The following is a 27,659-nucleotide window of genomic DNA, read 5'->3' as shown; positions in this document are numbered from 1 at the left end:
CCCTCTATCTTCAAGGCAGCTGCATTAGTTCAATCTTTTGAGAGTGCCATAGCAGTTATGTCAGCAGCATTCTTGCATCAGACTTCTGGAAAGGGCTCCTGCGTGCTGGGCTGTGCATGTTGTGAACTAGACAACACCAGGGGGCGCTATTCACACAGACTACGGTTTAATCACATTCTTGTAGTTTAGTGAAGCCATTTTTTGGTTCCCCTATATCCATAGAGGGTGAAAGCAGTTCACTATTAAGCATTTGCTTTAAGGGTAACTGATCACCTTCTTGTAGAACTGCATTTTTTATCAAAAGTTTTTCTGCTTTAGACTGGTAAAAAAGACTGTGGCTCTTGATGGTTAGAACAAAAAATTCAGTGGCCTCACATAAAGGAGGCACTTGAGCGGGGGGAACTCTTAGGACTCCAAGGTACTGTCAGGAGTGAGTGCCTCATCCTGCTTCTCACAGGGTTGACCTAGGGTAAAACAAACAAACAAACAAACAAACAAACAGGCTTTCAGTTTTCAGTTATGAGTATGCTTTAGGATTTATGTGAATGTTTCATTTTCGTGATTCTTCTGTCTCCTATTCCACCACTATCTGTGAGCTGATGACACGGAAATGCTGCTACCAAATTAAAGCCTGGCCACAGTCATTGTGTCACTAATTAAGTTGCATTTACTTCACTGATTAGACAAAATGAAATGTGGAAAAATGCTTTTTAATATCTTTTCTTCTTGATTATACCTGTCAGTAAAGATTCTTAATTAAGTCTTTCACAGAAAGCTTTCTATAAGTTGGACTTTTCTTTCATACTGAATACTCTTTTAAATGTCCTTTTCACACCAAAATTAGGGAAGGATGACTGCTAACCACTCTTTTCAATCTTGTCCACAGTCTCCATTTCTTAGATTATTTCCTTTGTCTTCATCTGTGCTTTAACATAGCCTTTGCCATATCATTAAATTAGCTAAATTAGGGTCATAAAAAACAACAAAAGTGGTGGCTTTTATTTTTTTTCCTTAGGGAAAGCATCACAAAAGAACAATAGTCCCATATTATTTGCAAAAAACCCAATGGGTTTAATTTGTGTTAGTTCTTCAAAGTAATAGGACTTTCAGAACACCTTGGTCATGCATGTTAGTAAACAGCATTTTGTTTATTTTGTGTATTTCAATTATTTTTCATCATTGCTAATTTCTGGAAACACAGTTGACCCTCAAATAATGTGGGTTAGAACTGTGAGGTCCACTTATTCACAGTTTTTTTCTTTCCCACCAGTTCAGCATTCTCAAATTCAACCAACCAAGTGCAGATGCTTGGCTGAATTCACAGATGTGGAACCCTCAGAGCGTCTATAAGGAACTTGACCACCCGCTGATTCTGGGGTTCGTGGTGAGGCCTGAAACCAGTTCCCATTGGATACCAAGGGATGACTATAGTTTAGTTTGTGGGGGGAGAGTCAACAGTTATGCAAAGATTTTCAACTGCAAGAGGGGTTGGCACTCCTATCCATTGTTCAAGGACCAACTATATATTCTGCTCCTCATGCTTTGACTGCTGCATTTCAATTCACCCCCGTCCAGTTGCTGGATTTCTTCTTAGTCCTATTCTACTTACCTTGCGAATTTCTCAGATCCCAGAGTTTCTAATGCAGGCTTGTGGAGGGCAGAGGAAACCATCTGGGTGCAGACCGATAAGAATACGGTGTCCTTTAGAGGGGATATTCCAAGAGCTGTGTTGAGCTCAGTCGTCTGTCTCCACATAACCAGTCTTTATATAAGCAAAGACTGGCAATTGCAGTATCTAAACTTCTATGGTATTGAAGTTAAAAACAGCTTTTAAAATGCAATTTGATCAACTCTGTGTATGTTGCCATTCCTTTTCATGTTTAACAATCTTTAATTCAAATGTGAAGGTTCAATCCAAGCCATTTGTAGGGCTTGGGACTTGTTATTAAAAAAAACAAGAATGGAGGAATGTAACAAAATGATCTTCCCACTTTTTCTTCAAGACTTTCAAGGAAATGATAGATCATAGGGCCAATAAAAGATCCATTTAGTCATACCCACTTTCTCCCCATACAAATAGTCTTATACCTATTTCATAATCTTAATACCCATTCCTGAATGGAGATGTACAGTTCAGCTTTGCTTACATAACCATTTAAAATTACTTAACACCAGCTTGCTTCTTATAATGACAAACAAATCATATCATTGAACTACTGCAATATGCATTTCTTCTTAAAAACAAGGGTACTTATTTGTAGAGAGCAATATTTATTCTACAAATGTATTTCCCAGAAATGCCATATGCTATTGGAAGACCTAGGACACTCTTATGCTTTCAAAGCAGAATCCCTATAGCCTAACAGGCAAAGTTGAAGATCAATGTTATAACTATTTTTTTCTATTTATTTGAAGCACAGTAAAAAAAAAAAAAAATGGCACACTTTGGAACTCAGTGGCACAAGGTACAGTGCCACAACTTGAGGGACATTATACAGTTTTAAAAAAAGGAAATAAAAAGGAAAAAAAAATTCCTTTTCAAACACAGACTCCTTTTCAAACTACCAGATGGACTATTTACAAATATCAGGTCAATAAACTACTAACATCCATAAAAAGGCACATTCTTATTAAAATGCAAGAATTTAAAAGTCTGGTATCTAAACAAAAAAAAAGATGAAAACAAACTAGAATGGAAGCCTAGATAGTACATCTAAAATTGGGGCTTTTTGTTTGGGCCTTCATACTCTTTTCTCCCTCTGCCATATCCTGCCAGAGTTCCCGCCCCGTTCCTCTGGGGCCCTGTGCACCCGTAGACCCCGCATCTCCCTGCCCAAAGCACTCAGCACACACGTCACTTCCCATCATGGAGCCACTCATGGCTGATGGTGAAACTCCAGGATTAGCTTCACAACCTATGCCACCACCACCACCTAAAGGTGGAAACTTCTGGTCTCCTGAACCATAAGGATCGCCCAAGTTCATTGCTCCTCCATCACCCGTCCTCATATCTCTTTCTCTAGGATCCATGGAGCCTATCCAGATAACTTCCTCTTCTGATGTCTCATTTGTTCTTCCATCTCATGCTGACGAATCATTTCTTCTTCCTGTCTACAATAGGTCATTCTTTCTCTTGTTTTAATAGCATTTCTTTACGTTTCTGCATTTCTTCCATGTGTCTTAATTCTTCCTGGCTTCTCATCAGATTTTCACGCAAAAGAGTCACCTGGTGCTCATGATAGTCATTTTCCATTTCATTTTCCAATTTGCCTTTTGCACCTTTCATGTTTTTTTCCAACTTATTCCTTTTGCTGTTTTTCCACTTCATTCAAGAACTTCCATCACTGTGAATATTCAGACTCAAATGGGCCATGCTGGGCAGAGCGAGGAGGGGGTTTCTCTTTCCTTTTGAGACATTGCATTCTGCTGTGCAGTTTTTCAGGCAGACCGTCTTCATCATCTAATTGTTCAAGTGGTTTCACAATGACTGGCTGGGGAGTTGTTGTCGGTAAGAAAACACCTTCACTACATCTTTCCAATGTTTTTCTTGCTACTGCTTTAGAAACAAATTCAACAATGCCTTTCCCTGTAGATCTTCCACAATTGTCCACAATTACAACAGCCCTTTCAATAGGACCAAAGTGGCTAAAGACGTCTTCCAACAGTTCGTTGGGAACATAGGGTGAAAGATTTCGAATGGAGAGGACAGCTGCAGGTGTGGCAAGGCAAATTTGAAGCTGTCTACCTCTCATAGGTGTATCATCAAGTTCAGCTTTGGCAATTTCAGCCAAAGCTCTAGATTCAAGCTTAATAAACCCAAATTTTTAGGCTTTGTTGACAAAAACTTCCCCTGGCTCTCCATTGGGGCCCCTGGTGGTGTGGCTGGTGGTAGGGTGGGTGGTGCTGACGGCCTCCGTGGGTCTCCCCGCCACCTCATGCCGCTGCCAGGAGTGCCTAGGCCCAGATGACTGCTAGGCTTTGGCTGCCTGGCATTGTGCCGCCTTTGGGACAGCTGGATCCTGGGCTCAGCTTTAGGCTGGAGTCCTGGACAGGCCTGGGGAGGTGTGGTGGTGACTCGGCCGCTTGGCGGCAGGGGTACTGAGGGGACAGAGGATCCTGGAGTGGGTGAGTCCTGGCCCCATGGGGCCCCAGATGTCCGGGGAGTGGCGGAGGCGCTGAGCAGGAGGCCAGTGGAGCATCGCCTACACTGGGAGCCGGGCAGTTCCCTGAGGAACGAGGTCCTTGGATGCGGCTGTTGATGTGGAAGTGGAGGTGGTATAACCAGGAAATCCAGATTGGGCTGCCTATTGCTGCTAGAAGTCAACTGAACAGAGACAGGAATTGAATCTATAACACACACTTTATTGTCAGAAAGCCAGTGATTGGAGAGAATGGGTATTTTACCCCCAAAACCCTTTCTAACATCTAATCACACGCTGGCCTTTTCCTAGGGAACTAAACAAAGACATCTAACCATAAGAGAACCTCCCACCACAGCAGCCCATCACATGGTGTCCTGGTCTTTGTCATGTCCCCAGAGTTTGTTGCTCTTCTTCAGTCATCTTGACCCAGGTACACCTTGTTTTCCTGGGCGTGGGAAAACATCCTGTTTTCCTGATTGTTCAATGTCCGACACTTCTTCAGGCACTACTGGGGTAGGACTTTCAGTTCAAAACAATAGTTTTAGTTCAAAGAAAACATTATTAACCACATAGCATGTGCCTGCAGCCTATGCCACGTGTCCTTGCAGATTCCTACACTGGGCAGGCGCCCTTCTCTTCCTCCCTAGCCCCGGTCAGTGAGATTGGGGATTTGGGGCCGTCCTGGTCCGGACCCATGGGTCCGCAGTTCTGATTGAGTCCCATACCAAGTGGCGGGGAGCAGAAGTCGTGGAGGCCATCTCTGCCACTGCCACTGTCACCGCCTAGCTCTGGAACTGATCCCGAGACATGTCTGGGACCGAAGGGTGGTCAAGGCAGAAGCAGGGAAGAAAGGGCCTTCCTGGTGGTGCAAGGGGTTAAGCACCGCACTATGAAGCAATCTGCAGCCTCTGCAGCAAGAGTTCGATCCCTGGCTGGTCAGGGAGCTACGCACATGGCGAAGCAGACCTCTCCTATCTCACCCGCTGCTCCTCTCAGCAGTGTATTTCAGTCAGTCTGCCTGCTCCGCTCCTCACTCTGTCTCTAGTGAATCCTCTCAGCCCCCACACTTCTGGCCTGCACCCCAGCTGTTGTATGCATAAATAAATAAATCATAAAAAAAAGAAGCAGGGAAGAGACTCAGGGAATGTGGCGGCTACTTGCTTCACACAAAATGGTCCATGACGCAGGCTCCTTTCCTTTTTTTTTTTAAAGATTTATTTATGCATACAAGAACTGGGGTACAGGCCAGAGGTGCGGGGGTGAGAGGATTCCCCAGAGACAGAGTGGGGAGAACAGGCAGATTGATTGAAATACACTGCTGAGGGGAGCAGTGGGTGAGACAGGCGAGGTCTGCTGAGCCATGTGGGTTAGCTCCCCGGCTGGGGATTGAACTCGTGCCACAGTGGCTGGCGATAGCCTAATAGCACTGAGACTTTAACCCCTGAGCCACCAGGGGAGGACCCTCCTTTCCTTTGTTTCATGACACATTCTAAACCATTTATAAAATCAAGGGGCACATATACACTTTCGTTTTTCCTTTTAAAAGTAGTACTTGTCTTCTGCCTACCTTTACTAACTCTCACACATTCCCAATATCATCATCTAATCATCTTTAAAATATAAACACTTATCTCCCTGAGGAACAAGGAAAGCCAGAGAAAAGCAAAACAGAAGGGAAAGATGCCAGGAAAGGTGCTGACACCCTAAGGGAGAATTGTTTTCTCCTCAGGAGAAATGACCTTTCAGAGAAAGCAAATTAAATTATCTGCCTCATCTTTGTGCTGTGACCTCATTAAAGTGCACACGATGTACCCGTACCCCTTGCTTTGTATTCATGAGCTTAAGCCAGAATGAATCTGTTGTCATAGGGAGTTAGCACATTTGTTAATGGTGACTAACCCAAAGCTTGAATTGTTCAAGGAAAGCAGTTTTGGGCACAAACAACAGCAAGGAGAATTACCTAGTGACTATGGAACATTCTCCTCCTGCCTGCGAAGGAAGTGCATCCCCATCCTCTATTTCTGGGAGCCTGGGTAAAGGTCCCGCTGTGCTGTCCTCAGTGAGTTTGAGTACAAAGAGAGAAGTGAATCCTTTTAGTTACAACTCAATTAATATGGAGCAGAAACTACACAGTCTCATCAACGCATTCATTTAACTGGTGGGCATTTACTAAGCACTGATTTGGAGTCCAGACCCTTACCATACATTCTTCCATTCAAACAATTTCAGGGAATTTATCATTCCCAGTTTATAATTTATTGCTGAGGATAAATCAGAAAGCATTTATATTTTCTGGTTAAATTAAATTCATGAAACATTTATGAAAAGTTGTGGTCGCTGCCTTTGAACAGCTCTCTATAGGAGTATAGAGAGGGGATCCTAAATGCAGCCTCGGCAATCAAGGAAGGAGGACTGGACACAATAGGTGGGCGGGGGTGAACCTGGTAAGGATGGTGGGCGGTGCCATTCCAGGTGAAGGGAACAGCAGTGTAAAAGCCTGGAACTATATTGTGAGTGCAGAGAGTAGTGGGAGACACAGCAAAGTCACCGAAGAGTTGTAGGGGAGAGTGGAGCTGGTCAGATTTGCATTTTAGAATGCTGTCTTTAGCTTCAACATTGGACTTTGACTTTGGAAAGGCAAACCTGGAGGCAGAGAAACATAGTTGGTGCTCTTCACACTCCCTGTGAAGGCTGCTAGCAGCTGGCTGAAAGGCAATGGAGTTGAGGATGGAGGGAAATGAACATCTTTGATGTTTATCTAGGAAGAGGAGGTGTCAACTAGACTGGCTGGATGATTAGCTGTCGAGAAGGAGCAAATGTGGGAAAGACAGAAGTCAAATGCAGAAGTTCTGCCCTCCAGGAGCTCACACATTGCTTAAGAAATGCAACCAATAAATGTAAAGCTTGGCCATTTCAGGCAGTTTAGTGCAGTGGAAAGAATCTGGGCTTTGACATCATCCAAACTTGCCTTGAATTCTGGCCATAGCATTGATCAGCCACGTGATGGAGGTTGAGCGCCAGAATACATTATCTCAGTCTCCATATCACCTTAAAGGTGAGTATGAGCATTTATGTGTGTAAAGAGTGTGGACCTTAAGACATGTTCTATAAATATTATCTATAAAATAATCACAATTATTGCTATAACACTCAGAAAATACCAATCACTATTACGCAAAAATGTTAAAAATAAATATGGCTTAATATTTGTTTTTGGGAGGCCAATATATAGTAAAGGATATTTTTTCTCTTAATAGATTCTGAGGAAGGGCCTCCCTGCGGTTGAGCGCTGCACTGTGAAGGTGTCCGCAGCCTCTGTATTGCAGGTTCGATCCCGGCCGGCTGGTGAGAACCCCACATGGCACAGCAGACCTCTCCTGTCTTGCCCGCTGCTCCACTCAGCAGTGTATTTCGTCAGTCTGCCTGTTCTGTTCCCTTCTCGGTCTCTGGTGAATCCTCTCACCCTCCCACACATCTGGTCTGTACCCCGGTTCTTGTATAAATAAATAAATAAATCTTTAAAAAAAATAAAAGATTCTGAGGAAGAGAACATTATTTCTATTATGCAATTAAGAAGCTAAATGGATACATGTTTCGTGTTTCTGATTATCTCTGGCTGATGTGCTCCTAACCTCCCTAGATCAACATTTTATCCCTTTGATGGTCAGGAAGCCCTTCACATATCTGACTGTAATCCCTCTTGCTTTATTTTAGCCTGTTTGCTTTTGCCCAGTTTACTTATATTTCTTCTTGATGTTCCATGTATAGTTATTCTCTTGTAAATAATATTTATTAATATTATCTAACATGTTATCAAACTGGGATGTTAACTATATTGCTCTGATATCCTACTTCTTTTTTTTTTTTTTTTTTCTGATGTCCTACTTCTGCCTAAAGAATATGTTGACTTGGGCCTCCTGGTGGCCTAGGGATTAAGGGTCAGCACTATCACTGCCACAGCCTGAGTTTGATCTCTGGCCAGGAAGCTGACCCACATGGTACAGCAGACCTCTCCTGTCTTGTCCGCTGCTCCCCCCAGCAGTGTATTTCAGTAGATCTGCCTGTTCTGCTCCCTACTCTGTCTCTGGTGAATCCTCTCACACACACCCCTCCCCCGCTGCCCTATACCTCTGGCCTACACCCCAGCTCTTCTATGCAAAAATAAATAAATATAAATATCTTTAAAAAAAAGAATATGATGACTTATATTCTGGGATTGGCATTGTATATAAGTATCTTTGTATATAAATACATACAATTGGCATAAATATCTTTAAAAATCTTTAAAAATAAAAAATAAAAATAAATAAAAAATAAAAATCTTAAAGGAAACAAAAAAATCATAGTCTAGGATTGGCACTGTATATATACCTCACTCATAGATATTGGTATCTCTGTATACCTCACTCAGCACTTTTGTATTTAGAGAAAATATATGTACTTATTTTTTTTCTTTTTTCTTTTCTTTTATATATTTTTTACATAATTTTTGTTTTTTGCACAATGTATGCATTTTCATCTTGGTTATATTCCCATACAATTTCCACCCCCCTTATTTTGACCCTAATCCCTTCTCCCCTTCCCCTTCCCCCACCCCATAGTGTGTCTCTGGTTTATAGTCAGGTGTTGATTTTGATTTTTACTTTATTATAATTAGCCTTTTTCCTGGTCCCTTATTTAGGTTGGTCTCACTCATAGCAGGAATTTAGAGAACTTAATTTTTTTCTTTTTAAATTTTAATTGAAGTACTATTGTTTTACGTCCTTGTTAGTGTTTTTGTTACAGCGCAACCCCGATATAAAATGGGTTGCCTGACTGTGGGTCCTCACCCGCATGCTTAAAAGGACTTACACTGCAGGCACACACAAAAAGTTAACAAAAGGTTTATTTACAAGGGAAGGGGAAATGAGGAAATGTACAACTCAGGGAGAAAAGAGGGAAATAAATTCTTAAATGTGTCCTTCCTGTTCTGCTGACCTGGAATCCCAAATGACCCACTGAGACCAAACCTGCCTGCCAAGAGCACGAGCCAAGTGCCCCAGACCCCAATAACATGGCTGTTTTTTATTTACAAATAGAGAAAATGGCTGCTTAACTCTGCCTTTAGGTCCTCACAACTTCCCTTTGGGGATCACAGGATTTGTAGTTCCCAGTGTTTTGATGGAGTGGGGGTGGCATCCACAAAGCCTGTATGGAGTTTGCTCAGGACATCCTTTCCCCCTAACATTTTGACAGTACAGGACTTGTCCCCTTAGATGCCGTCACTGTGGCTCTCCCACCACCAAAGCACCCATAGGCCTCCATCATAGTCCGCTGTGCTGACCCTCTTATTCCTCCCTCCCCATACCTCAGATTTATGGCCAGCTTTCAACGGTTGGTTTCAATGTTTATCTTTGTCTGATCCTTTGTTTGGTTTTTCAATATTCCACCATCCAGTATTTATCTTTCTCTTTCTGGCTTATTTCTCTGAGTGTAATCCCTTCCAGCTCCATCCATGTTGCACAAATGGCATGAGTTTATCTTTTTTGATCAGTGATTAGTATTCCATTTTACATATTTAATTTTTTTTTCAAAATGTTCCCTTCTCTGATGGAAATGTTCTGGAATTAGATGTGGCAGTGATTGCACAACATCATGAATATATTAAAACCACTGACTGTACACTTTAAATTGGTGAATTTTGCATTACATAAATTATGTCTCAGTAAAATAAAAAACAAACAAACAAACACTTTGGATTAAAAAAAAAGTTCCTTTTTCTTTCTGATCTCTTTGGTGGCCTAACTTGAATGTGTGTTTCAGATCAACGTGTTTGTGTTTCCATGTACAATAAAACATTGCTCAAGCCAGCATTGAGCAGTTCCAGGAGGCCATTCTAGTTCCCATATCTTTGGTATGCAGAAATGTTTATGGATGGGAATCTGAGGCAAAAGAAAGTGCCTGGTTGATCCCAAGCTATCAGCTGCCAGGCCACCCCCTTTCTTCAAGGGGAACCCCAGCTGCCCCTTGCTCTCCTATTTTTCCTTCTGATCAATATTGCTCCCAGAAAGGATTTGGTCCGCTGTTGGAAGGTATTTTAGAGCAGGTGCTACCTTCTCTGAGAGATTTTCATTTAAATCTTTATCTCTATTTAGGAACTGGAAAGTGTTGTTCCCTGTAGAGGGAACTGGGCACCACACAGCTGGTGGGGGAGCTCGTGGAGGTCTGGGTCCTCCCCAGCTCTTCTTTGCTGCCACATCGCTGCCAGGTGTTCTCAACAAAAAGTCAACCCTGTATTTGTATAACGACACCGTTCTTCCCTTCATGTATCAAGGATGTTGACCCTGAGACTGGAGAGCTCAGTGTGCAATCCCCACAAGGGTGAGGTTGTGTGGTTACACAGACCTAGTCTGCAACTGGGCCCGCACACAGATTGCTGGTGCACCTTGGGTGGGTTATTCAGAGCTTCAATGTTCTTTTCTGCAGCCTGGTCACAGTGATCCTTACTTTTTGGCATCAAACAGAAGCAAATGTGGAGTTTCCAACCCAGCACAGCACCCAGACCGAGAGGTCCTGTAGTTTTCCTTTCCCTCTGCTTCTAAGTCAAAACCTCTGAGCATGGCTCATGTTTTCACTGTTCCCGCCTGCAGTTCTAGTCCCAGAGGCATACAAAAAAGAAAAAGAAAGTGATCTCATGATGGCTACCATCTGTAATGAGTCAATATAACACAAGAAGTCTTTTATTTAATTGAAGTATATTATATAACTTTAAGAAATCTTCAACACAGGCCTCCCTGATGGCCTAAGGGTGACATCTCAGCGCTACAGCCATGATGGCCTGAGTTCAAGCCCTGGCCAGGGAGCTAATTCAAATGGCACAGCAGACCTTTCCTGTCTCACCTGCTGCTCCCCTCAGCAGTATATCTCAGTAGATCTGCCTATTCTGCTCCCCACTCTGTCTCTGGTGAATCCTCTTACCCCTCCATCTCTGGTCTGTACCCCAGTTCTTATATGCAAAAAAGAAAGAAAGAAATTTTGAACATGGTGAGAGTAGTGGGTTGAATTGTGTCCCCCCAAAAGATATGTCCAAATCCTAACTTCTAGTACCTGCGAATATGAACTTATATGGACACAGGGTCTTTGCAGAGGTAATTTGTTTAAGATGAGGTCACCCTGGATTTAGGGTGGTGTGATACAGTGATTTACAAGAATCACATATATATGTGTATATCATTTAGATAACCAAAAATATATTTCTCATACATATTTGGTCTTCATCCACAGCTCTTCTCTCACACTTCCCCCCAAAGCCCTTGGACTTTCCTAAGTGTTGAGAGTGATAAAGATGTCTTTTGCTATGTGATTAAAGGTAATTTTGGGAAAACAACTGAAGATGGGGTCTGGTTGCCAGGGGAACCCAACAACATAGTTAGAGTGTTGAACTTTCAGCCCCATATCCCTGACCTCTGGAGAGGGGCTGGAAATTGAATCAATTGCCAGTGACCAATGAGTTAGCTTCCATCAAAACCCAAGAGGTGGGGGCTTGGAAGTCTTCTGGATTGGTGAACACATGTAGATTTTGGGACAAAGGTGCACTTGGAGGAAGCATGGAAGCTCTGTGCCTTTCCCCATGCCTGAGTCCTTTCATCTGGCTGTTCATATCCTTTAGCATCCTTTGTAATAAATCAGGAATATAGTGAGTAAATGGGCTTCCTGAATTCAGGAAATTATTTGAACCCAAGGAGGGGATCCTGGGAAGCTTTGATTTATAGCCAGTTGGTCAGAAGCCCAGGTAATAATTTGGGCTTGTGACAAGCACCTGAAGTCCAAGGGGCAGGTGGTGGGAACTCTTGTGTGTACCCAGTTCATCAGAAAACCAGGTAATTGCGTGGGGCTTGGGCTAGTGTCTGGAGTGGAGGGAACTCTTGGGAGACCAAGCCCTGAACCTGTGGACCTAAAGGTATCTCTGGGTAAACAGTGTCAGAATTGAGTTGATTTTTTTTTAAAGATTTATTTATTTATGGCTACAAGAACTGGGGTACAGGCCAGAGGTGTCAGGGGTGAGAGGGTTCACCAGAGACAGGGTGGGGAACAGAACAGGCAGATTGACTGAAATACACTGCTGAGGGGAGCAGTGGGCAAGTCAGGAGAGATCTGCTGCACCATGTGGGTTGCTCCCTGGCTGGGGATCGAACTCATGCTGCAGAGGCTGTGCATAGCTTCATAGTGCTGTGCTTAACCCCGTGCACCACCAAGGAGACCCTGAGTCAAATTCTTGAACAACTTGCTGTGTCCAAGAATTAATTGTCAGTGTGGGAGGCCATTGTGCCAGCACAATGCAGGTGGGTCCTAAACCCAGTGATTGATGGCCTGATAAGAGAAAGCAAGGCTGGTTTGAGACCCAGAGACACAGGGGAGGAGGGCTTGTGAAAACAGAGGCAGAAGTTGGAGTTATGTTGTTATGAACCAAGGAACATCTGGGGCCCCCCGAAGCTGAAAGAATCAGGGAAGCATTCTTCTCTAGAAGCTTTACTGGGAGCATGGCCCTGATGATACCCCTGATTATAGATTTTAGGCCTATAAAGCCCAGAGTGAATAGACTCTTGTTTTAAGCCACCACGTTTATGGTAATTTGTTATGGCAGCCATAGGAAACTAATACGCCAACTAAGGGAAGAACAGTTTTTATTTGTTAAAATTAATTACCTATTTATTGAGACCTACTATATGCATAACCCAGGGTAAGAACAAAGAAGGATTACAAACAAGCAGACGCCATGGCTCAGCTATTGTAAGTTCATGCTGGTCTTAGTCAGCTTGGGCTACCATAACAAAATACATACACTAGGTGGCTTAAACAATGGGAATTTATTTCTTATAGTTCTAGAGGAGAAGCCCAAGTTCAAGGTGCCGACCAATTCAGTGGTTAGGTGAGGGCTGTCTCCCTCGCTTATAAGCAGCCACCTTCTCTCTGTAGCCTTCCATGGTGGAAAGAGAGAGAGGAAGCAAGTTTTCTTCCTCTTTTTATAAGGGCATGGATCAAATCATGGGGCATTAACTCATGATCTCATCCAAACCTCCCAAGGGAACTGTACAATAATTTTTCCTTCATTCTTCTGAGAAGCACAAGTATTCATGCTTTGACATGCCCAGAGAAGCTAGTGTGCATGTTTGCTACTGCATTCCCCCCTGGGTGTGTCTAGAACATCAGGAGTGGCAGGACAACTCCCAGCAGCTATCTGGCCTCTCTTCCTGGCTCTGAGCAGAGCTGGCCTCTGCATAATCTGCTCTCATCCCATGCCCAGATTGTACGTGATGTAGTTACGGACTGTGACGTGTTGTGCGTGCGCTTGTGTGTGTGTGTGTGTGTGTGTGTGTGTTGGGGGGTGGTGGGTCCTGCACTCGGAGGCAGAATAAAAACACGGTTGTATCAGTGCTCTCCCAGGAAGGCTGTGCCTGAAGCACAATGGCAGGTGTGGTAAGTACATCTCTGCAGGAACACAAATTGCCAGTTACCACAGTGCTCAGCGGTAGCTAAGAACTTTCTTCTTTGACCAACAGATTTCTTTCTTTCTTTTTTTTTTAAGATTTATTTATTTTTATACAAGAGCTAGGGTACAGGCCAGAAGCGCCTGAGGGTGAGAGGATTCACCAGAGACAGAGGGGGAAATACACTGCTGAGGGGAGCAGTGGGCGCGACAGGAGAGGTCTGCAGCACCATGTGGGATTCTTGCCGGTTGGCCGGGATCGAACCCTCACTGTGGAGGCTGCGGACAACTTCACAGCACTGCACTCAACCCGCTGTGCCACCTGGGAGGCCCCAATTTCATTTTTCTTTTTCTTTTTTTAAGATTTATCTATTCATGCATACGAGAGCTGGGGTACAGGCAAGATTTGTGGGAAGGTGAGAGACAGAGTGGGGAGCAGAACAGGCAGACTGACTGAAATACACTGCTGAGGGGAGCAGCGGGCGAGACAGGAGAGGTCTGCTGTGCCATGTGGGCATCTCCGCGGCCAGCCGGGATGGAACCGGCGCTGCAGAGGCTGCGGACAGCTTCACAGCGCGGCGCTCAACTGCCTGCGACACCAGGGGCCAAAAGATTTCTTGAAATTGCTTTCAATGTATACGATGGACAATAATTTCCTTTTTACGTGTTGTGTCTATCAATTGAAATGAAAGGAGAAAGCCATTATCAGCTTTCATATAGATAGGTGAATGATTTATGATTCCCCTCTCCACCAGAACTCACAGATACAAATGGAAAAGAAATATTGGCATATTTTTTATTACATTTATTTATTTTCTTACATCCTTGTTCATTTTGGGGCAGTATTGATTTCTCCCCTCAGGTGTAGTCCCGGTAGTTCCCTGACCACCACAGCACCCGTGATCCATCACCACAGTCCCTCGTGCTCTTCCCTCCCCTGTTTTGACCTGTCTCCCTCCTCCTCCCCTGCTGGATGCCTCAGATCTATGATCAGCTTGCAAGTTTTGTCTTAGAAAAGTTGTAATGTTAAAGCATACATACTTTAAGGGGTGGACAAATAGCAAAGCCCTGCTAGCTCCCATGGATAGCTGTGCCTCTCTGCCCGCAGGGCTCTGGCTACATGTGTGCCACAAGGAACCCAAGGTGGCCAGCTCTTCATAGCTGCTGTCCCATGGACAGTTGCTTACCTCACCCGTCACCACTGAAATAAAATCACTTGAAAGATGCAGCATCTAAATGTGCTAAAATGCACAGTGGGCCCGGCCAAATAGCAGTGATTTATGTCTATGAGGCACCACAATCAAAATCAACAGCAGGGGAGCTGGGTAGCTGTCATTATCACAGCAATTCTGTCTCCACACCGAGGGCAATACTCCTACTGAGGCAGCAGGAACTTTTGTGCCCTCCCATTTGCTGGAAGCCACTTTGGCATCTCAACTCTGAGATTTCCTTTCAAGGAAGAGGAAATGGAGCATGTATACTTTTTGACAGTAAATTCAACCTCCTCTCCTCAGTAGCATGCGAGGGCTTACTTTCCAGAACGATCCCACCTGACATTTAGGTAACACTAAATTCAGTCTCAGAGTTGCTTATCAACAGGGCATCTGTTCAGACACCCGGAAGGAGAGTAGAGCACCTAGCTTGTTTCTCCACACAGGCTAGTGCTCAGCCGGAATGTGCTCCCAACCCAATGCCGCGTAATGTGGCAAGTTCGGGCTTGGTAGTAATAAGCAGGAAGTATACCTGTGAAGGTGTTTTGGCATCTAATTTAACCAAAATCTGGTTTGAGTTTCCAATGAGAAATGCTTGGGCAAGACTGGGGAGGCGGAACTTGGGTTTCTCTTTGAATTTCTACTTGGGTGACATCAAGGGCAACTGAATTCCTCTAGAGTTTTAACCTTGTCCATGAAATCACTGGCCATCCAGTGTGGGCACGCGCACACCCGCATGCTCACACATGGACGCTTATACTGGGCATGCTGGGAATGTTTTGGGTACTTTGTCTTATAGTTGCTGATGCAAGATTACTTACAGACTTGAGAATTTTCATCTGTACAAGTGATGGATTTGTTTGCATTGGCCAAACTTTGGGGAAGAGCCATAAAAATGATTAGAAGAATAAGGCGAGGTTAAGACTATAGAGTGTAGCTCAGGGAAACCACTGCTAGGGAGAGTCATGACTGTGCCTCTACCTCGGGGCTGTGAATCCCCAACGAGGAGTTCCCGGAGCAGTGAGAGCGCAGGACAGAGGAGGCAGCGGGAAGAAGGCGGTCGAGGTGTGTCTTACTCTTATTACATAAATAGAACTAGGTTAGGAAGAAAGAAAGGAGGGAAGGGAGGAAGAAATTGGAGCTAGTAGGATTGTGGGGTTGCAACCATAACCCCCAGGGGGGAAAACAGGGAAAGAGAGGCAGGGCTTTCTTCTGGTCATGTGAGCAGTTATTGGCAATTTGTTCTGGCAAAACTTCGGGTATTGTGGCTCCAGGTGACTGTGTAACAAGCAATCTAGGAACCAAAACAATCATTATTTTTTCTGTGTCTGAAGAAATTCTTTCTGTCATTGATTTAAAGGGCAAAGGCTATTTATGCTGTCACTGAAAATTATAAAATCTTTTTGAAATATTCATCAAAGTTCTGAATTCGATGTGTGAGAGAGAGGAAAGCTGGGCTAATTTAAATCCTGATCAGACCCATCTTAATGAGATACAAAATTACGGCAGCAAAGACTCCTGGGGAAGCGACCAGCAAGGTAGCTTTGAGCTCACAGGATGGCCATTGATTTCCACCTCCTTGTGGCTGAATGGGAACCAGGCAGTGGTCACAGGGAATGCAAAGCAATGTTCCTCTTTTACTATGACTGTTGAGATCTCAGGCTTTTCAGAAATGGCATGTGGGTCAGTGCTTTCTGAAGCCTGGACCCGCGTGCCTTCCTCCTGGCAACTTAGGAGAAATAATCTCCAGACTCAGTAGAAGTCCTCGACCCTTGATCTTGCTTAGAAGTCAGAGGCTAATGAATATTCACACTCCCATTTCATCCTTCACACTGATCTGCTAACTTGATCCTTACCAAATTAGGCCCAAAATAAAGCCATTAGAACCTTGACCTACCATTTTTAGATAAGCAGTAGCCTCTAGATGAAGGGCTATGTAAATATTTGTGAAATTAGGGCCTCTCCTGGTGGCGCAGGCGGTTGAGCGCAGTGCTATGAAGCTGTCCGCAGCCTCTGCAGCGCAGGTTCGATCCCGACTGGTCAGCGAGGGTCCCACATGGTGCGGCAGACCTCTCCTGTCTCGCCCGCTGCTCCCCTCAGCAGTGTATTTCTTCAGTCTGCCTGTTCTGCTCCCCGCTCTGTCTCTGGTGAGTCCTCTCTCCCTCCCACACACCTGGCCTGTACCCCGATTCTTGTATAAATAAACAAACAAACAAATAAATAAATAAATCTTTAAAAAACTTTTGTGAAATTATCATCAGGACACAGAATTAGTAGATATCTCCAGGTGACCTCCTCCTCTCAATGTGTGTGTGTTGGGGGTAGGGGGTAGGGTGTGTGTGTGTGTGTGTGTATGTGTGTGTGTGTGTACTGAAATCATTTTCTGTGATGGACCAAAGGAGGAAAGAGAAACCAGTTGCATCAGTCTGTGTCATGCCGTGGTAGAGCCCAGGCTGGGAACTTGATTCAACCCTGGCGAAGCCCAGCTGGTCTGACCTTGGGAAAGGCGTCCCCTCATTGAGTCTCAAGGTCTCTGAAAAACCAGAGAATTCATCTTTATGAAGGACATAACCATCCTGTTATTCTATAATCATAAATATGGTGCTAAGATGCTCTCCTATACTTAGGCTGCCACCTGCTTTCTGTTTTATTTCCCATTTTGGTGATGAATCTGAAGCCAACATTATGGGAGTCCCAGAGCGTTGGGGTGATGGGATCTTATCTGCAATTCAAGAACTTGGTTCTGGCTTCCTACTGCATTAATTGCCTGTTAGAGGGCATTTTGGCATCATATTGGCTTACTCAAAATGCTATTCTGAATGATACCATTGACTGGGCAATTATTTTGCAGAATCTCCTGAATGATGATTACACTCCTGGAGAACAAAGTTAATATAGCAAAGCACGTGAAACACAGGCAGCATTGTTTACTTAATTTCTGCCTGTGACCAAAAAAATTTGAAGCAGTTTACACTCCAAGAACAGTGATAACAATATTAAAAAAATGCATCAGGAAAATTTGGACAGAGACATCTCCGAGAAACATCCCACAACTAATGGGTGGTGAAAACAGTCCTCTCTATTTTCTCTCTCCTTTCTTTCTCCTTCTTGACTTGTATTAAGTATTCTCTATTATGTTCTCTTTTTTATCCTTTTTTTTTTCTTTCCCATCTATCTGGTTTAAGGCAACTTGAGTCAGATTCCTGAAACTTAAAGCCAGAAGCATACTAGCAGAGACATCATTTAATTTTCATGGCAACTCATTGGGTACAAGCTATTACTACCTCCTTTTTACAGATGAAGAATCTGGGTCATGGAGAGGTTGAAAATTTTCTTAATTTCAGGGTCTCCCCAGTGGCGCAGCGGTTGAGCCCTGGGTTGCGAAGCTGCCCGCAGCCTCTACAGCGCCGGTTCAATCCCTGGCTGCTCCCCAGCCACCGGAGGAGGGTCCCACATGGCGCGCAGACCTCTCCTGCCGCCCGCTGCTCCCCTCAGCAGTGTACTTCGGTCCTTCTGCCTGCTCTGCTCCCTGCTCTGCCTCTGGTGAATTCTCTCACTCTCCTGTGCTTCTGACTGTACCCAGTGCTTATATAAACAAATAAAAATAAATCTTTAATTTTTTTTTGCTTAATTTCAGAGACCTGGTAAATATGTGGAGCCAGGATTTTGATCAAGATAATCTGAATATAATGGTTAAACCATTAATTACTATACTGTTTGCTGGCAAATGTGAAGTCAGATTTTAACTGGGTCTGTTGGATTTAAACTGCAATAATCTTGACTACTAGACCATGCTTCCTGTAAGAAAAATGATGATGGGGCTAACAACAGTAACTAATCATCGTTATGGTGGGCATGGCACATGTAGTGTGCCAACATTAGTTTAAAGTTTTCTAACAAACTATCTCATTTAATCTTCACAAAACTTCCTATGGGGTAGGTACTACTATTATCCCCATTTTAGAAATTCCATTTCTTTTCCTATCGATAAACTGAGGAACAGGATTTATTTTTAAGAATTTTTAATTAAGATACACTTCACATATAAAATATACCCTCTGAAAGTGTACAATTAAGTGATTTTGAGTATAACCACTATGTCACACAACCATCACCACTCTCTAATTCTAGAATGCTTCATTATCCCAAAAAGAAACCCTATATCCATTAGCAGTCACTCTCCGTTCCCTACTCCCAGCCCCTGGCAACACTAATCTACTTTCTGTCTCTATGGATTTGCCTATTCTGGACATTGCATATAAATGGAACCTACAATATGTGGCCTTTTGTGTCTGGCTTCTTTCACTGGAAATGGAGAAAAACAGCTACCAGTTATTGGTTGCCATGACTACCATGTCCTAAGCACTGTTATCAGGAGCTTTGTGTGCATTATTTCTAATCTTTCCAATAACCTTGTGGCTGAGTGAAATTGTTGTCTTCATTTTAATGAAGAGACTGAGTCATAGTGGTAGTCAGTAACATACATAAAGTGCAACAGCTCGTAAATGGCAGCGTTAAAATGCAAGCCCAGGTCTGGCTGTACCTGCTCCCATATCCCTTGAATTCCATCCCTCTGCCTCAAGATCACATGAACGTGGGCTAGTAATGCAATGGTCTTGAAGCCAGGGTGAAGGAGTCAAATTTGTCTGGGGGTGGTGAGAAGTGCAGCCCCAAGCTCTCCTAAACTTGGTGCCCGGAAGTGGGGTGGACCTCCCCTCTCCCCTCCCCTCCCCCTTCTTCCAGGCAGCCTATAGTATAGACCTCAGCAAATTTGCCCACTGCTGACTTCCTGCTTGACCACTTCTCCTAGGAGCTCCCTCTTTGGCTACTCAGTTTAGATGTGGAGGTCAAAGAGCTTGTATCTGTCATTCTCCATCTGGCTTTGGGTTACACGCAGAATCAGAATGAGGCAAGTCAAGACTTCCTACGGAGGGAAGAAAAAAATCAACACGATTTCTTCAAGCATTCTCCAAAGTCTGCAGCTTTGGCACAGTTTCATCTGGGGTTCATTGAATGGGCACCCCTTCTTCTGGATGGGCACCTGAGCCTACAGCTCCTATAAACTTCCACAAGAGGAGGCTTTGGAGTTGAGGTACAGTGAGTCATTTGTGCAGTCATTGCGCTGCCACTTTCTACCAAAGTTCTTCAAAGTGGTGTGGTGGGATCTGAGGAGATGCGCTTCCAAATGAGAGGATCCTGCCTGATTACCAAGGCTGAGGTTTGCACCATGTAGTGGTGATAATTATTCTTTGATGGTATTGGCAGATTTCATATAAAAGAAAATCACATCTCAATGAGCAGAATCCTAGAATGTTAGTGCTAGAAGTGACCCTCAAGACTAAGTTTTCAGCCCCTGGTAAATAAATTAACCAAGTCTGAGGAAGTAGTGTGGTAGGGTATGTATGGTGTCTGTGGATGCCAATGGCACAGCCCACGGGGACTGTGGTATTCTGGCTGCTTTACTTGGCAAAGCCTTGACCCCAGTCATCCCTGAATTTCAGTGACACAAAAGCATATCCTGTGGTGCTCATTGTATCGTAGATTCATTTGGCCCTTGGTGCTAACACATCACTGCCCAGAAAGATGATGATAATGATGATGATGATGATGATGATGATGATGATGATGATGATGACGGCAATCATCATCATAAAACCTGGAGATCATTGGAAATGATTTGTGCTCTAGTGATTTGCAAGGATGCCTTGGGATACCACACCTTTTTTCCCAGCTGACACCCCTTCTCAAAGCCACCCATCTGCTGTTCCCACTTCTCTCTCTAAAGGACCACTGGGGTCACTTGGCACAGGGAGAGGAGACAGCACAGTCTACAGAGTGGAACCAAAATACCCAACGCCACAATTGGCTCTCCCCATGGACCAGCCCCTGAGCTCCTTTAGTGCAAAGTATACTGTACAAAAGTGGGTGTTTTCATACTAATACTTGTGGACAATGAAGATCTTTTAAGTGATGTTTTCCATGCTCTATATAAGGAGGCAAGGAAATGGATACTTTTCTTAGAAATAGTTCTTCAAAAAATTTTGTTTCAATGATTTGGAAAATGCAGTTTCAACAGCTTTTTTTTTTCACATTTCTGAACTGACTTGCTGTTACTGTAGGTAGAGCTTTTAAGAGTCACTGTTAAGTTCACAAAGGAAGTGAGAAACTGGAAGGAAAGAGGATGTCTGGAGTGAAACCTTTGTCTTTTTGATGTTGGGGACAGTGTGTCTCAGACTCCCCCTTTTAGGTTTTTACCTTGAGATAATTTTAGACTTACAAAAAGTTTGTGGAAATAGTAGAGTTCCTGCATGCCCTTCACTCTGCTTCCCCTTATGTTAACATCTTACATAAACATAGAAGGCTTATCAAAAATAAGGCATTGATTTATACAATGCTATTAAACAAACTACATAATTTATTCAGATTTCATCAATTTTTTCACTAAAGTTTTTTTCTGTTCCAAGATCCAGTCCGGGAGTCCACATTGCATCTGTCACCTTAACCTTGTCATGTCTCTTTCATCTCCTGTTTGTGACAGCTTCTTAGTCTTTCCTTATCTTTCATGACCTTGACATTTTTGAAGAGCAGTGCAGGTACTTTACAGAATTTCCCTCAACTTGGGTTTGTCTGATGTTTTCACAGGATTAGAATAAAATAGAAATTTCTCATGATTAGATTGAAACAGGCTGAAGTTAGGGGGCCCTTTTGGGGTTAAATTTAAGAAAGGAAAGTCACTTTTCTCTAGATACCTGTACCCCTGTCTAGTTCTCTCTCGTCGACACTCAGTGGCCAAGACCTTATAAGTACTTGTTCTGTGTCCAATCCAATGGGGGAGGCGAGGGGAACTGCAGAAGAAAGGTGCTTTTTTTTTTTTTTTTAAACAAATGTCCTCAAACTCTAGGAAGGAATTCCAACTTCCTACATTAGAGCAGTGATTTTTTGAAGAGGTTTGAGCAGAGGGCTCATCTCTCCTGCAGCTGGAATTCACCATTACCTTACTTATTGTGTAAAAACGATGATTAGTAAAACATTAAAACAGCAGTTCCATACTAAATCCTGTGGAAGCTTCCTGAGGTTGCTCCCCCAACTGGGTGGTGTGACAATTCATCTCAGGGGTTCTATTTCTTACTTTAGGTGGAGGGAGAAACAGTTGCTCTTAGTTTTCTCAAGTTTCCGGAGAGACAGGTATTATGAAATCACTAATGCTGTATCCAGAACATAATTCAATTTATGCCAATGGCTAAGATTTATTATGTTTTTTTTTTTTTGGATAAAAGTTTGGGGCTCTCCCCATGGATCTATTGAGCATCAAAGCCAGAAGATGTTGTTCACAGTCCTGCCATTTACAGATAGTATCACTGAAATCAGAGAGGGAAAAACAACCAGTTAACTAGTGAAATTCCTATTGCTCATATTCTAGGTGTTCAGTTCTGTATTGGTTGACATAAGGGCATATAGGTTTATAGGACACGGTCTCTTAAAGAGCTTCAAAGTCTACCAAAACCATAAAATACATAGGATACCTCCATGATACAAGTTTCAGAGATATCTCTGCAGATTTGTCCCCAGCAATGGGGAAAACAAAAGAGAATATAAACAACCAGGACTACATCAAACCAAAGAGTTTCTGCACAGTGAAAGAGACCATAACTAAAATGAAGAGACACCTCACTGACTGGGAGAAAAATTTGCACACCATGCATCTCAGAGGGATGGATATTCAAGATATACAAAGAACGCATACAATTCAACTAAAAGAAAACAAATAACCCAATGAAAAAATGGGCAGAGGAGTTACATAGGCACTTCTCCAAAGAAGACATCAGGTGGCTGACAGACACCTGAAAAAAGTGCTCAGCATCACGTATCATCAGGGAAAAGCACACCAACACCACGGTGAGGATAACAGCTCACACCTGTGAGAATGGCCCAGCTCAAAAAGACCAGAAACAACAGGTGCTGGCCGAGGATGCAGGGGAAAAAGGAGCCCTCCTACGCTGGTGGTGGAGATGTAGACTGGTCCAGCCCCTATGGAAAGCTGTGTGGTGGTCGGTCAAAAGACTAAAAATGGATGTACTGAATGACCAAGCACTTCCACTAGGATATATCTACCTCCACAAAACAAAAACAGTAATTCAAAAGGAAATCTGCATTTTATACTTACAGCAGCACTATTCACAATAGCCAAGATGTGGAAAAAAACTAAATGCCCCAGAACAGATGAATGGTTCAAAAAAATGTGGTACATATACACAATGGAATACTACTCAGCAATTTAAAAAAGATAAACTCATGCCACTTGCAACAACATGGATGGAGCTGGAAGGGATTACACTAAATGAAATAAGCCAGAAGGAGAAAGATAAATACTAGATAGTGTCACTTTTATGTGGAATATAGAGAAACCAAACTAAGGGTCAGACAAAGACAAACTTTGAAACCAAACCTTGAAAATTAACCATAGATCTATGGCTTTCAAAGGTGGTGGGGGCTGTGGGGCCAGGACACACTGGACTATGGTGGAGGACTCTGGGTGCTTAGGTGGTGGGGGTGTTAGGGAGACTACACCTGAGGGGAGAAATCCTATACTGTCAAAACACTAACACGGATGTAAAACAATGGTACTTCAATAACAATGAGAAAAAAAAGCTTTAAGGTCTAATATGGGAATGACTACAACTCCATTTAAAGGGGAAGTGAACATGGGAGGGTAGTGTGTTACGGTGCCCACACTAACTGTTGGAAGAGTCCAATACCAGCTCAAGGAGACCTTACAGAGGAGGCAAAAACTGAGCTGGATCTTTAACAGTTGAGAGGAGTTGGAGAGAAAAACAGTCGCCCCCAAACAGGCAGTAAAGGTTGAAGGCCATGCAGCACATGAGTGAGATGAGGACAGTGTTTACAGAAATTTAATCTGCCTGAGATGTGTATCGGAAGCAATGGCTGAAGATGGAGCAAGGGCGAGCACGCGAGGCTTTCATCCTGGGCCTCCCAGAGGCAACGCCAAAACAGTATGGTCCACTGGTGAGCTAGGAATCAGGTGGGAAAGTAAACGCTTACCCTGTAGGGAATGCGGACTGAATATAAACTCTGCCTGATGGAGTGACTGGGACACTTCTTGGTATTAATTTTCCTGAGTGTCTCTTAAATTTTCATTGAAAAACGCATATTGGTTACCATTTTTAAATTGCTTACTATGTACTTTTTTTCTTTTAAGCCAGCACTTTATGTACATTAGGTCATGTAGTCTCTCTTGCACAGGAGGAAACTGGGGCCTGGAAAATAAGTGACTTTCAAAATCACAGGGCCAGCAAATAACAAAATTTCCAGAGTTCTGTCTGATTTCAGAGCCCCTATCTGTCCTGACACCCTACACATGGCTACAGTACTAAATTAGAGCTGGAGGAATCTTTGAATTCTAGTCCAAATTCTTGTTTTAATCAAGAGCCAATCAAAGCACGAGGGAGAGTGGTACCTTTAATTTTTGATCATTTACTTCTTCTGTAGAATCTTGGTGCCTCTGGCTGAAACCAGGTGCCCCAGTGCTGGGGATGGGGTGTCTGGCCCTGAATGTTCTGTGACTTGAGAGGGAACCTTCTGTAAAAAAGCTTAGGCTCTGGGCATTGCTGACTATAATCAGGGTCTCCACACCTTTTGTGAGTCCTCCTCCTGCAGTTGTTCAGGAAGAAGCCAAAAGGGGGCTTTCTTGGCAGGAGCCCAGGACCCAATGTAGATGCCCACACATCAGGAGTTGGGGAGTTCAGTGGTGGGGATGGTAAGCGTAGCCTTTATCCCACCTTCGTATTTTAATTCCCATGACTGAAGGCTTTTATGTTTGGATAAATGTCTTTTATAATATTACCAATGTGGGTCCTTGGGAAAATTCCTTACCTTTTTTTAAAATCAGCATTTTCATTTGTAAAGGGAGAATAGTGATCATGCTTGCCTTTTTTTTTTGGGTTATGAGTGTTAAACTGAAATAGCTTGGTTAAGAATACAGAGCAGGCGCTCAATGAACTCAAGCTCCCCAAAATACCTTGGTAGCATAAGTAGCAGGTGGTAGAGTCCCAAGATGCCTTAATTTGGATTCAGAAAAATTTGCATTCAGGATCTAAATTGGGTGTGGCTTTGGGCAAAGCAGTTAGGCTCTGGCTGTAGTCCATTCCCAAACAAAGACATTCATGCTAAATGGAGCCAGTGGTAATCACAAAGGAGGTACCTGGCAAGCAAAGCTGCGGGGATGGAGAAGCAATAAAAAGGGGAGGGAAGAAAGGAATTGTCCTGAAGTCCACTTTACTTTTTTGCATCTGAAAGGTTTGCCAAAAAAGCGTTGTTTTCATGGGGAACACAAACCTAATAGATAGCTGCAAACTGCAGGTAGTTTTAGAGAAGCATCACCATTATATTCAAGACAATATATCCATCGTTTATCAAGTGTGTGCTATGACCTAGGACCGAGCCAGACGCTTCATCCAGAGTATATCCATTTCCCCTAAAAGGGCTGCAGGGGAAGAATTACTGAGCATAGTTTCCCAGTGAGGAAATTTAATTTCATATATGTTGAGATAATGTTCCAGGCCTGTAGATAAGAAGTACTGGTGATGGGATTCTAACTCGGATTTCCAACGGGTTGAGCTTTGTGGCCTGCCTGCCTGCCTGCCTGCCTGCCTGCCTGCCTGCCTGCCTTCCACCCACCTCCCTCCTTCTTCCCTCTCTTCTTCCTCCCTTGCAACATTCTAGAACTACTGATTGTTATTTTCTATTTATCTTTACATTTCTTGCCCTAGAATTTTTTAAACTAATTTCTTTTGTAGTTCTTTAAACTAGCATGTTCCTTGGTATGGGGGATGTTTCCTTTTGAAATTTTCATTTCTGAGAAATTTCATTATGGAATTCTATTATTATCATTTTCTCCTTTGCATTTGTTTTACTTCTTAAAAAATACTACTTGCTGAATGTGAAGACGTAAAGATCAATAGTCTAATTTTCTTTTTTATTTTCCATTTCCCTGTCTTTTCGTTCCAATTTCTAAAATATTGTTTCAAACTTATCTCCCCATCTTCTAAGTTTAGAAGTTAGTTTTCAGTTCAAAATATCTTTATTCTCTGAATATTATTTTTAATGGATTCACTATGGATAGTAGGTTCTTTGATGGTTTCTGTTCTCTGCATTTTCTGTTTACTAAAAAACTTAATTTTTAAATGAGTTCTGAGTATTGTTTTTCATGTTAAAGACTTTTCTCTACTGCCTAATGCTCATTGGCTGTTCATTCAATTTTAACAGTGAGCTGGTCTGATTTCAAGTTGGTCTGATTAAGAAGTTACGTTTATTTTCAAAAGCTGTAGCCAGATCATAACCTTGTTGATATTTCTCTTTTAGAGTTGTTTTTCAGAAATACACCAAAAATTAAGCCCTGCTCCTCTTCAGCCATGGCCTGTTGAGGGTCCGATGGTATTTAACTTTTGTATTCCTGACCTTTTGGACCAGATGTGATTCTAGACATTATCTGAATAGCTCCTGAAATGAAAGTTCATTCTCAAAAGACACACTTTTGCCACAGTTGTAAATACTTGGAATGCTTATGCTTTGAGATTTGAAGGCAGTTTCAAAATGTGATGTTCCAGAAATGGCTTTACTTATTTTTATTTTTTTGTGCGTGTACAAGAACTGGGGTATAGGCCAGAGGTACGGGGAGTGAGAGAATTCACCAGAGACAAAGTGGGGAGCAGAACAGGCAGATCTACTGAAATACACTGCTCAAGGGAGCAGTGGGCAAGACAAGAGAGGTCTGCTATGCCATGTGGGTCACCTCTCTGACTGGGGATCGAACTCAGGCTATAGCAGTAATAGCACTGAGACCTAACCCCTAAGCCACCAGGGAGGCCCCCCAGAAATGGTGTTAGCACTGGCAATGCCACTATGATCCTAAGACAGGTCTCATTTGCATGTGGAGTATAGAGAAACCAAACAAAAGGTCAAGAAAAGTCAAAGCTAGCAGCTGACCACAGAACTGAGGCATACAGCGAAGGAGGAGGTGGGAGGGGCCAGATAGGGGCAGGATGAACAGAAGGGAATATGGTGATGGTTTACAGGTGATATGGTGGTGGGGAATCTGTGGGGACTACATCGATGTAAGTAAAAAATAAATAAAAATTAAAAATAATAAAAGAAATTAAAAATCACACCCAAAAAAGAACTAGCAAGCTGACCACAGAACTGAGGCATGCAGAAAATGAGGGGGCAAGAGAGGGGGGCAAGACAGGGGAGGGATGAACACAGGGAATATGGTGATCGTTTGTGCATGATACAGTGGCAGGGGAATTAACTATAGGGACTACAGCGATGTAAGAAAAAAATTTAATTAATAAAAAAGTGAGGGCCTCCCCGGTGGCGCAGCGGTTGAGCACTGGGTTGCAAAGCTGCCCGCGGCCTCTGCGGCGCCGGTTCGATCCCCGGCTGCTCCCCGGCCACCGGAGGAGGGTCCCACATGGCGCGCAGACCTCTCCTGCCGCCCGCTGCTCCCCTCAGCAGTGTACTTCGGTCCTTCTGCCTGCTCTGCTCCCCACTCTGGCTCTGGTGAATTCTCTCACCCTCCTGCACTTCTGACTGTACCCAGTGCTTGTATAAATAAATAAATAAATCTTTAAAAAAATAAATAAATAAAAAAGTGAACAAATGCATCTGTAACAGGGTGTCCTATTTGGTTTACCTAGTAAAGTAAAACTAGAAGGAAAGCATTGTCACTTGGGAAAATTGTAAAACTTTGGCACGTACAGAAATGTTAACATTGGGTTTCTGAAAGGTGTACAAAACCTTTCAGTACCTGATATGTATGTAAAC

The 27,659-nt window shown here is 43.2% G+C and overlaps 1 pseudogene; it reads right to left on the bottom strand.

Moving 5' to 3' along the window:
• Window positions 1-2,713: 2,713 nt before the first annotated feature.
• Window positions 2,714-27,659, bottom strand: part of LOC119245668 (splicing factor, proline- and glutamine-rich-like) — a 72,008-nt pseudogene continuing 47,062 nt past the window's right edge.

Source organism: Talpa occidentalis, unplaced genomic scaffold (assembly GCF_014898055.3).
Source record: "Talpa occidentalis isolate TD23 unplaced genomic scaffold, MPIMG_talOcc4v2.1 talOcc4.15, whole genome shotgun sequence".
Lineage (NCBI taxonomy): Eukaryota > Metazoa > Chordata > Mammalia > Eulipotyphla > Talpidae > Talpa > Talpa occidentalis.
Note: the sequence above shows the minus strand (reverse complement) of the source record. Positions and strands in the feature narration are given on the sequence as shown.